This window comes from Ambystoma mexicanum, chromosome 11 (genome assembly GCF_040938575.1).
Source record: "Ambystoma mexicanum isolate Mex_15411 chromosome 11, UKY_AmexF1_1, whole genome shotgun sequence".
In the NCBI taxonomy this organism is placed as follows: Eukaryota; Metazoa; Chordata; class Amphibia; order Caudata; family Ambystomatidae; genus Ambystoma; species Ambystoma mexicanum.
Genome location: NC_090934.1, coordinates 1,142,595,028 through 1,142,607,327, shown reverse-complemented (window position 1 = coordinate 1,142,607,327; position 12,300 = coordinate 1,142,595,028).

Sequence of the window (12,300 nt, the reverse complement as noted above, 5' to 3'; positions counted from 1 at the left end):
GGGTCTCAGGTTTGGAAGGGGAAGGATTTGGATCTCACATCTCATGTTATAGGACGAGTCTCAGGTTTGGTATTAGAAGCATTGAGATATCACATCTCATGGTATAGGAAGGGTCTCAGGATTGGAATGGGAAGGAGTTGGATATCACATCTCAAGCTATCACATGATTGGAATGGGAAGGAGTTTGATAGCACATCTCAAGCTATAGGAAGGGTCTCAGGTTTGGAAAGGGAAGGATTTGGATTTCAGATCTCATGTTATAGGATGGTTCTCATGTTTGGTTTTAGAAGCATTGAGATATCACATCTCATGCTATCTGAAGGGTCTCAGGTTTGGAAAGGGAAGGATTTGGATTTCACATATGTTATTGGATGGTTCTCAGGTTTGGTTTTAGAAGCATTAAGATATCACATCTCATGCTATAGGAAGGGTCTCAGGTTTGGAATGGGAAGGAGTTGGATACACATCTCATGTTATAGGAAGGATCTCAGGTTTGGTATTAGAAGCATTGTGATATCACATATCATGCTATAGGAAGGGTCTCAGGATTGGAATGGGAAGGAGTTGGATATCACATCTCATGCTAAAGGGAGGGTCTCAGGTTTGGAAGGGGAAGGATTTGGATATCACATCTCATGTTATAGGAAGGATCTCAGGTTTGGTATTAGAAGCATTGAGATATCACATCTCATGCTATCGGAAGTATATCAGGTTTGGTATTAGAGGCATTGAGATATCACATCTCATGCTATCATAAGGGTCTCAGGATTGGAATGGGAAGGAGTTGGATATCACATCTCATGCTAAAGGGAGGGTCTCAGGTTTGGAAGGGGAAGGATTTGGATATCACATCACATGTTATAAGAAGGATCTCAGGTTTGGTATTAGAAGCATTGAGATAACACATCTCATGCTATCGGAAGGGTCTCAGGATTGGAATGGGAAGGAGCTGGATATCACATCTCATGCTATAGGAAGGGTCTCAGGTTTGGAACGGGAAGGAGTTGGATATCACATCTCATGTTATAGGAAGAGTCTCAGGTTTGGTATAAACATTGAGATATCACATCTCTGCAATCGGAAGTGTCTCAGGATTGGGATGGGAAGGAGTTGGATATCACATCTCATGCTATAGGAAGGGTCTCAGGTTTGGAACGGGAAGGAGTTGGATATCCCATCTCATGTTATAGGACGGGTCTCAGGTTTGGTATTAGAAGCATTGAGATATCACATCGCATGCTGTAGGAAGGGTCTCAGGATTGGAATGGGAAGGAGTTGGATATTACATTCTTGCTATAGGAAGGGTCTCGTGTTTGGAATGGGAAGGAGTTGGATATCACATATGCTATAGGAAGGGTCTCAGGTTTGGAACGGGAAGGAGTTGGATATCACATCTCATGCTATAGGAAGGGTCTCAGGTTTAGTATAAGCATTGAGATATCACATCTCATGCTATAGGAAGGGTCTCAGGATTGGAATGGGAAGGAGTTGGATATCACATCTGATGTTATAGGAAGGATCTCAGGTTTGGTATTAGAAGCATTGAGACATCACATCTCATGGTATAGGAAGGGTCTCAGGATTGGAATGGGAAGGAGTTGGATATCACATCTCAAGCTATCACATGATTGGAATGGGAAGGAGTTTGATAGCACATCTCAAGCTATAGGAAGGGTCTCAGGTTTGGAAAGGGAAGGATTTGGATTTCACATCTCATGTTATAGGATGGTTCTCATGTTTGGTTTTAGAAGCATTGAGATATCACATCTCATGCTATCTGAAGGGTCTCAGGTTTGGAAAGGGAAGTATTTGGATTTCACATATGTTATTGGATGGTTCTCAGGTTTGGTTTTAGAAGCATTAAGATATCACATCTCATGCTATAGGAAGGGTCTCAGGTTTGGAATGGGAAGGAGTTGGATACACATCTCATGTTATAGGAAGGATCTCAGGTTTGGTATTAGAAGCATTGTGATATCACATATCATGCTATAGGAAGGGTCTCAGGATTGGAATGGGAAGGAGTTGGATATCACATCTCATGCTAAAGGGAGGGTCTCAGGTTTGGAAGGGGAAGGATTTGGATATCACATCTCATGTTATAGGAAGGATCTCAGGTTTGGTATTAGAAGCATTGAGATATCACATCTCATGCTATCATAAGGGTCTCAGGATTGGAATGGGAAGGAGTTGGATATCACATCTCATGCTAAAGGGAGGGTCTCAGGTTTGGAAGGGGAAGGATTTGGATATCACATCACATGTTATAAGAAGGATCTCAGGTTTGGTATTAGAAGCATTGAGATAACACATCTCATGCTATCGGAAGGGTCTCAGGATTGGAATGGGAAGGAGCTGGATATCACATCTCATGCTATATGAAGGGTCTCAGGTTTGGAACGGGAAGGAGTTGGATATCACATCTCATGTTATAGGAAGAGTCTCAGGTTTGGTATAAACATTGAGATATCACATCTCTGCAATCGGAAGTGTCTCAGGATTGGGATGGGAAGGAGTTGGATATCACATCTCATGCTATAGGAAGGGTCTCAGGTTTGGAACGGGAAGGAGTTGGATATCCCATCTCATGTTATAGGACGGGTCTCAGGTTTGGTATTAGAAGCATTGAGATATCACATCGCATGCTGTAGGAAGGGTCTCAGGATTGGAATGGGAAGGAGTTGGATATTACATTCTTGCTATAGGAAGGGTCTCATGTTTGGAATGGGAAGGAGTTGGATATCACATATGCTATAGGAAGGGTCTCAGGTTTGGAACGGGAAGGAGTTGGATATCACATCTCATGCTATAGGAAGGGTCTCAGGTTTAGTATAAGCATTGAGATATCACATCTCATGCTATAGGAAGGGTCTCAGGATTGGAATGGGAAGGAGTTGGATATCACATCTGATGTTATAGGAAGGATCTCAGGTTTGGTATTAGAAGCATTGAGACATCACATCTCATGCTATGGGAAGGGTCTCAGGATTGGAATGGGAAGGAGTTGGATATCCCATCTCATGTTATAGGAAGAGTCTCAGGTTTGGTATTAGAAGCATTGAGATATCACATCTCATGCTATAGGAAGTGTCTCAGGATTGGAATGGGAAGGAGTTTGATATCACATCTCATGCCATGAATGGGTCTCAGGTTTTGTAGAAGCATGGGGATATCACATCTCATGCTATCGGAAGGGTATCAGGATTGGATTTGGAAGGAGTTGGATATCACATCTCAAGCTATAGGAAGGGTCTCAGGATTGGAATGGGAAGGAGTTGGATATCACATCTCAAGCTATAGGAAGGGTCTCAGGATTGGAATGGGAAGGAGTTGGATATCACATCTCATGCTATAGGAAGGGTCTCAGGTTTGGTATAAGCATTGAGATATCCTATCTCATGCTATAGGAAGGGTCTCAGGTTTGGAAGGGGAAGGATTTCGGTATCACATCTCATGTTATAGGACGGGTCTCAGGTTTGGTATTAGAAGCATTGAGATATCAAGTCTCATGGTATAGGAAGGGTCTCAGGATTGGAATGGGAAGGAGTTGGATATCACATCTCATGCTATAGGAAGGGTCTCAGGTTTGGTATAAGCATTGAGATATCACATCTCATGCTATAGGAAGGGTCTCAGGTTTGGAAGGGGAAGGATTTGGATATCATATCTCATGTTATAGTACGGGTCCCAGGTTTGGTATTAGAAGCTTTGAGATATCACATCTCATGCTATAGGAAGGGTCTCAGGATTGGAATGGTAAGTAGTTGGATATCACATATCATGCTAAAGGAAGGGACTCAGGTTTGATAGAAGCATTGAGATATCACATCTCATGCTATAGGAAGGGTCTCAGGATTGGAATGGGAAGGAGTTGGATATCACATCTCATGCCATAGGAAGGGTCTCAGGTTTGGTATAAGCATTGAGATATCACATCTCTGCTATCGGAAGGGTCTCAGGATAGGAATGGGAAGGACTTAGATATCACATCTCATGCTATAGGGAGGGTCTCAGTTTTGATATTAGAAGCATTGAGATATCACATTTCATGCTATCGGAAGGGTCTCAGGATTGGAATGGGAAGGAGTTGGATATCACATCTCAAGCTATCTCAGGATTGGAATGGGAAGGAGTTTGATATCACATCTCAAGCTATAGGAAGGGTCTCAGGTTTGGAAGGGGAAGGATTTGGATCTCACATCTCATGTTATAGGACGAGTCTCAGGTTTGGTATTAGAAGCATTGAGATATCACATCTCATGGTATAGGAAGGGTCTCAGGATTGGAATGGGAAGGAGTTGGATATCACATCTCAAGCTATCACATGATTGGAATGGGAAGGAGTTTGATAGCACATCTCAAGCTATAGGAAGGGTCTCAGGTTTGGAAAGGGAAGGATTTGGATTTCAGATCTCATGTTATAGGATGGTTCTCATGTTTGGTTTTAGATGCATTGAGATATCACATCTCATGCTATCTGAAGGGTCTCAGGTTTGGAAAGGGAAGGATTTGGATTTCACATATGTTATTGGATGGTTCTCAGGTTTGGTTTTAGAAGCATTAAGATATCACATCTCATGCTATAGGAAGGGTCTCAGGTTTGGAATGGGAAGGAGTTGGATACACATCTCATGTTATAGGAAGGATCTCAGGTTTGGTATTAGAAGCATTGTGATATCACATATCATGCTATAGGAAGGGTCTCAGGATTGGAATGGGAAGGAGTTGGATATCACATCTCATGCTAAAGGGAGGGTCTCAGGTTTGGAAGGGGAAGGATTTGGATATCACATCTCATGTTATAGGAAGGATCTCAGGTTTGGTATTAGAAGCATTGAGATATCACATCTCATGCTATCGGAAGTATATCAGGTTTGGTATTAGAGGCATTGAGATATCACATCTCATGCTATCATAAGGGTCTCAGGATTGGAATGGGAAGGAGTTGGATATCACATCTCATGCTAAAGGGAGGGTCTCAGGTTTGGAAGGGGAAGGATTTGGATATCACATCACATGTTATAAGAAGGATCTCAGGTTTGGTATTAGAAGCATTGAGATAACACATCTCATGCTATCGGAAGGGTCTCAGGATTGGAATGGGAAGGAGCTGGATATCACATCTCATGCTATAGGAAGGGTCTCAGGTTTGGAACGGGAAGGAGTTGGATATCACATCTCATGTTATAGGAAGAGTCTCAGGTTTGGTATAAACATTGAGATATCACATCTCTGCAATCGGAAGTGTCTCAGGATTGGGATGGGAAGGAGTTGGATATCACATCTCATGCTATAGGAAGGGTCTCAGGTTTGGAACGGGAAGGAGTTGGATATCCCATCTCATGTTATAGGACGGGTCTCAGGTTTGGTATTAGAAGCATTGAGATATCACATCGCATGCTGTAGGAAGGGTCTCAGGATTGGAATGGGAAGGAGTTGGATATTACATTCTTGCTATAGGAAGGGTCTCATGTTTGGAATGGGAAGGAGTTGGATATCACATATGCTATAGGAAGGGTCTCAGGTTTGGAACGGGAAGGAGTTGGATATCACATCTCATGCTATAGGAAGGGTCTCAGGTTTAGTATAAGCATTGAGATATCACATCTCATGCTATAGGAAGGGTCTCAGGATTGGAATGGGAAGGAGTTGGATATCACATCTGATGTTATAGGAAGGATCTCAGGTTTGGTATTAGAAGCATTGAGACATCACATCTCATGGTATAGGAAGGGTCTCAGGATTGGAATGGGAAGGAGTTGGATATCACATCTCAAGCTATCACATGATTGGAATGGGAAGGAGTTTGATAGCACATCTCAAGCTATAGGAAGGGTCTCAGGTTTGGAAAGGGAAGGATTTGGATTTCACATCTCATGTTATAGGATGGTTCTCATGTTTGGTTTTAGAAGCATTGAGATATCACATCTCATGCTATCTGAAGGGTCTCAGGTTTGGAAAGGGAAGTATTTGGATTTCACATATGTTATTGGATGGTTCTCAGGTTTGGTTTTAGAAGCATTAAGATATCACATCTCATGCTATAGGAAGGGTCTCAGGTTTGGAATGGGAAGGAGTTGGATACACATCTCATGTTATAGGAAGGATCTCAGGTTTGGTATTAGAAGCATTGTGATATCACATATCATGCTATAGGAAGGGTCTCAGGATTGGAATGGGAAGGAGTTGGATATCACATCTCATGCTAAAGGGAGGGTCTCAGGTTTGGAAGGGGAAGGATTTGGATATCACATCTCATGTTATAGGAAGGATCTCAGGTTTGGTATTAGAAGCATTGAGATATCACATCTCATGCTATCATAAGGGTCTCAGGATTGGAATGGGAAGGAGTTGGATATCACATCTCATGCTAAAGGGAGGGTCTCAGGTTTGGAAGGGGAAGGATTTGGATATCACATCACATGTTATAAGAAGGATCTCAGGTTTGGTATTAGAAGCATTGAGATAACACATCTCATGCTATCGGAAGGGTCTCAGGATTGGAATGGGAAGGAGCTGGATATCACATCTCATGCTATATGAAGGGTCTCAGGTTTGGAACGGGAAGGAGTTGGATATCACATCTCATGTTATAGGAAGAGTCTCAGGTTTGGTATAAACATTGAGATATCACATCTCTGCAATCGGAAGTGTCTCAGGATTGGGATGGGAAGGAGTTGGATATCACATCTCATGCTATAGGAAGGGTCTCAGGTTTGGAACGGGAAGGAGTTGGATATCCCATCTCATGTTATAGGACGGGTCTCAGGTTTGGTATTAGAAGCATTGAGATATCACATCGCATGCTGTAGGAAGGGTCTCAGGATTGGAATGGGAAGGAGTTGGATATTACATTCTTGCTATAGGAAGGGTCTCATGTTTGGAATGGGAAGGAGTTGGATATCACATATGCTATAGGAAGGGTCTCAGGTTTGGAACGGGAAGGAGTTGGATATCACATCTCATGCTATAGGAAGGGTCTCAGGTTTAGTATAAGCATTGAGATATCACATCTCATGCTATAGGAAGGGTCTCAGGATTGGAATGGGAAGGAGTTGGATATCACATCTGATGTTATAGGAAGGATCTCAGGTTTGGTATTAGAAGCATTGAGACATCACATCTCATGCTATGGGAAGGGTCTCAGGATTGGAATGGGAAGGAGTTGGATATCCCATCTCATGTTATAGGAAGAGTCTCAGGTTTGGTATTAGAAGCATTGAGATATCACATCTCATGCTATAGGAAGTGTCTCAGGATTGGAATGGGAAGGAGTTTGATATCACATCTCATGCCATGAATGGGTCTCAGGTTTTGTAGAAGCATGGGGATATCACATCTCATGCTATCGGAAGGGTATCAGGATTGGATTTGGAAGGAGTTGGATATCCCATCTCATGCTATAGGAAGGGTCGCAGGTTGGAATGGGAAGGAGTTGGATATCACATCTGATGTTATAGGAAGGGTCTCAGGATTGGAATGGGAAGGAGCTGGATATCACATCTCATGCTATATGAAGGGTCTCAGGTTTGGAACGGGAAGGAGTTGGATATCACATCTCATGTTATAGGAAGAGTCTCAGGTTTGGTATAAACATTGAGATATCACATCTCTGCAATCGGAAGTGTCTCAGGATTGGGATGGGAAGGAGTTGGATATCACATCTCATGCTATAGGAAGGGTCTCAGGTTTGGAACGGGAAGGAGTTGGATATCCCATCTCATGTTATAGGACGGGTCTCAGGTTTGGTATTAGAAGCATTGAGATATCACATCGCATGCTGTAGGAAGGGTCTGAGGATTGGAATGGGAAGGAGTTGGATATTACATTCTTGCTATAGGAAGGGTCTCATGTTTGGAATGGGAAGGAGTTGGATATCACATATGCTATAGGAAGGGTCTCAGGTTTGGAACGGGAAGGAGTTGGATATCACATCTCATGCTATAGGAAGGGTCTCAGGTTTAGTATAAGCATTGAGATATCACATCTCATGCTATAGGAAGGGTCTCAGGATTGGAATGGGAAGGAGTTGGATATCACATCTGATGTTATAGGAAGGATCTCAGGTTTGGTATTAGAAGCATTGAGACATCACATCTCATGCTATGGGAAGGGTCTCAGGATTGGAATAGGAAGGAGTTGGATATCCCATCTCATGTTATAGGAAGAGTCTCAGGTTTGGTATTAGAAGCATTGAGATATCACATCTCATGCTATAGGAAGTGTCTCAGGATTGGAATGGGAAGGAGTTTGATATCACATCTCATGCCATGAATGGGTCTCAGGTTTTGTAGAAGCATGGGGATATCACATCTCATGCTATCGGAAGGGTATCAGGATTGGATTTGGAAGGAGTTGGATATCCCATCTCATGCTATAGGAAGGGTCGCAGGTTGGAATGGGAAGGAGTTGGATATCACATCTGATGTTATAGGAAGGGTCTCAGGATTGGAATGGGAAGGACTTGGATATCACATCTCATGCTATAGGAAGGCTCTCAGGTTTTGAAGGGGAAGGAGTTGGATATCACATTTCATGTTAGAGGTAGGATCTCAGGTTTGGTATTAGAGGCATTGAGATATCACATCTCATGCTAAAGGGAGGGTCTCAGGTTTGGAAGGGGAAGGATTTGGATATCACATCTCATGTTATAGGAAGGATCTCAGGTTTGGTATTAGAAGCATTGAGATATCACATCTCATGCTATCGGAAGGATCTCAGGTTTGGTATTAGAGGCATTGAGATATCACATCTCATGCTATTAGAAGGGTCTCAGGATTGGAATGGGAAGGAGTCGGATATCACATCTCATGCTAAAGGGAGGGTCTCAGGTTTGGAAGTGGAAGGATTTGGATATCACATCTAATGTTATAGGAAGGATCTCAGGTTTGGTATTAGAAGCATTGAGATTTCACATCTCATGCTATAGGAAGGGTCTCAAGATTGGAATGGGAAGGAGTTGGATATCACATCTCAAGCTATAGGAAGGGTCTCAGGATTGGAATGGGAAGGAGTTTGATATCACATCTCATGCCATAGTATGGGTCTCAGGTTTGGTAGAAGCATTGGGATATCACATCTCATGCTATCGGAAGGGTATCAGGATTGGATTTGGAAGGAGTTGGATATCCCATCTCATGCTATAGGAAGGGTCTCAGGTTGGAATGGGAAGGAGTTGGAAATCACATCTCATGTTATAGGAAGGGTCTCAGGATTGGAATGGGAAGGACTTGGATATCATATCTCATGCTATGGGAAGGCTCTCAGGTTTGATAGGGGAAGGAGTTGGATATCACATTTCATGTTAGAGGAAGGATCTCAGGTTTGGTATTAGAGGCATTGAGATATCACATCTCATGCTATAGGAAGGGTCTCAGGATTGGAATGGGAAGGAGTTGGATATCACATCTCAAGCTATAGGAAGGGTCTCAGGTTTGGTATAAGCATTGAGATATCACATCTCAAGCTATAGGAAGGGTCTCAGGATTGGAATGGGAAGGAGTTGGATATCACATCTCATGTTATAGGAAAGATCTCAGGTTTGGTATTAGAAGCATTGAGACATTACATCTCATGTTATAGGAAGGGTCTCAGGATTGGAATGGGAAGAAGTTGGATATCACATCTCATGCTATAGGAAGGGTCTCAGGTTTGGTATAAGCATTGAGATATCACATCTCATGCTATAGGAAGGGTCTTAGGATTGGAATGGGAAGGAGTCGGATATCACATCTCATGCTAAAGGGAGGGTCTCAGGTTTGGAAGTGGAAGTATTTGGATATCACATCTCATGTTATAGGAAGGATCTCAGGCTTGGTATTAGAAGCATTGAGATATCACATCTCATGCTATAGGAAGGGTCTCAGGATTGGAATGGGAAGGAGTTGGATATCACATCTCAAGCTATAGGAAGGGTCTCAGGATTGGAATGGGAAGGAGTTGGATATCACATCTCATGCTATAGGAAGGGTCTCAGGTTTGGTATTAGCATTGAGATATCCCATCTCATGCTATAGGAAGGGTCTAAGGTTTGGAATCGGAAGGAGTTGTATATGACATCTCATGCCATAGGAAGGGTCTCAGGTTTGGTATAAGCATTGAGATATCACATCTCTGCTATCGGAAGGGTCTCAGGATTGGAATGGGAAGGAGTTGGATATCCCATCTCGTTATAGGAAGGGTCTCAGGTTTGGTATTAGAAGCATTGAGATATCACATCTCATAGTATAGGACGGGTCTCAGAATTGGAATGGGAAGGAGTTGGATATCACATCTCAAGCTATAGGAAGGGTCTCAGGATTGGAATGGGAAGGAGTTTGTTATCACATCTCATGCCATGTATGGGTCTCAGGTTTTGTAGAAGCATTGGGATATCACATCTCATGCTATCGGAAGGGTATCATGATTGGATTTGGAAGGAGTTGGATATCCCATCTCATGCTATAGGAAGGGTCTCAGTTTGGAATGGGAAGGAGTTGGATATCACATCTCATGTTATAGGAAGGGTCTCAGGATTGGAATGGGAAGGACTTGGATATCACATCTCATGCTATAGGAAGGCTCTCAGGTTTGGAAGGGGAAGGAGTTGGATATCACATTTCATGTTAGAGGTAGGATCTCAGGTTTGGTATTAGAGGCATTGAGATATCACATCTCATGCTATCAGAAGGATCTCAGGATCGGAATGGGAAGGAGTTGGATATCACATCTCATGCTAAAGGGAGGGTCTCGGGTTTGGAAGGGGAAGGATTTGGATATCACATCTCATGTTATAGGAAGTATCTCAGGTTTGGTATTAGAAGCATTGAGATATCACATCTCATGCTATCGGAAGGATCTCAAGTTTGGAATTAGAGGCATTGAGATATCACATCTCATGCTATCAGAAGGGTCTCAGGATTGGAATGGGAAGGAGTCGGATATCACATCTCATGCTAAAGGGAGGGTCTCAGGTTTGGAAGTGGAAGGATTTGGATATCACATCTCATGTTATAGGAAGGATCTCAGGTTTGGTATTAGAAGCATTGGGATATCACATCTCATGCTATAGGAAGGGTCTCAGGAATGGAATGGGAAGGAGTTGGATATCACATCTCAAGCTATAGGAAGGGTCTCAGGATTGGAATGGGAAGGAGTTGGATATCACATCTTAAGCTATAGGAAGGGTCTCAGGATTGGAATGGGAAGGAGTTGGATATCACATCTCATGCTATAGGAAGGGTCTCAGGTTTGGCATAAGCATTGAGATATCCCATCTCATGCTATAGGAAGGGTCTCAGGTTTGGAAGGGGAAGGATTTCGGTATCACATCTCATGTTATAGGACCGGTCTCAGGTTTGGTATTAGAAGCATTGAGATATCAAGTCTCATGGTATAGGAAGGGTCTCAGGATTGGAATGGGAAGGAGTTGGATATCACATCTCATGCTATAGGAAGGGTCTCAGGTTTGGTATAAGCATTGAGATATCACATCTCATGCTATAGGAAGGGTCTCAGGTTTGGAAGGGGAAGGATTTGGATATCATATCTCATGTTATAGTACGGGTCCCAGGTTTGGTATTAGAAGCTTTGAGATATCACATCTCATGCTATAGGAAGGGTCTCAGGATTGGAATGGTAAGAAGTTGGATATCACATCTCATGCTAAAGGAAGGGACTCAGGTTTGATAGAAGCATTGAGATATCACATCTCATGCTATAGGAAGGGTCTCAGGATTGGAATGGGAAGGAGTTGGATATCACATCTCATGCCATAGGAAGGGTCTCAGGTTTGGTATAAGCATTGAGATATCACATCTCTGCTATCGGAAGGGTCTCAGGATAGGAATGGGAAGGACTTAGATATCACATCTCATGCTATAGGGAGGGTCTCAGTTTTGATATTAGAAGCATTGAGATATCACATTTCATGCTATCGGAAGGGTCTCAGGATTGGAATGGGAAGGAGTTGGATATCACATCTCAAGCTATCTCAGGATTGGAATGGGAAGGAGTTTGATATCACATCTCAAGCTATAGGAAGGGTCTCAGGTTTGGAAGGGGAAGGATTTGGATCTCACATCTCATGTTATAGGACGGGTCTCAGGTTTGGTATTAGAAGCATTGAGATATCACATCTCATGGTATAGGAAGGGTCTCAGGATTGGAATGGGAAGGAGTTGGATATCACATCTCAAGCTATCACATGATTGGAATGGGAAGGAGTTTGATAGCACATCTCAAGCTATAGGAAGGGTCTCAGGTTTGGAAAGGGAAGGATTTGGATTTCACATCTCATGTTATAGGATGGTTCTCATGTTT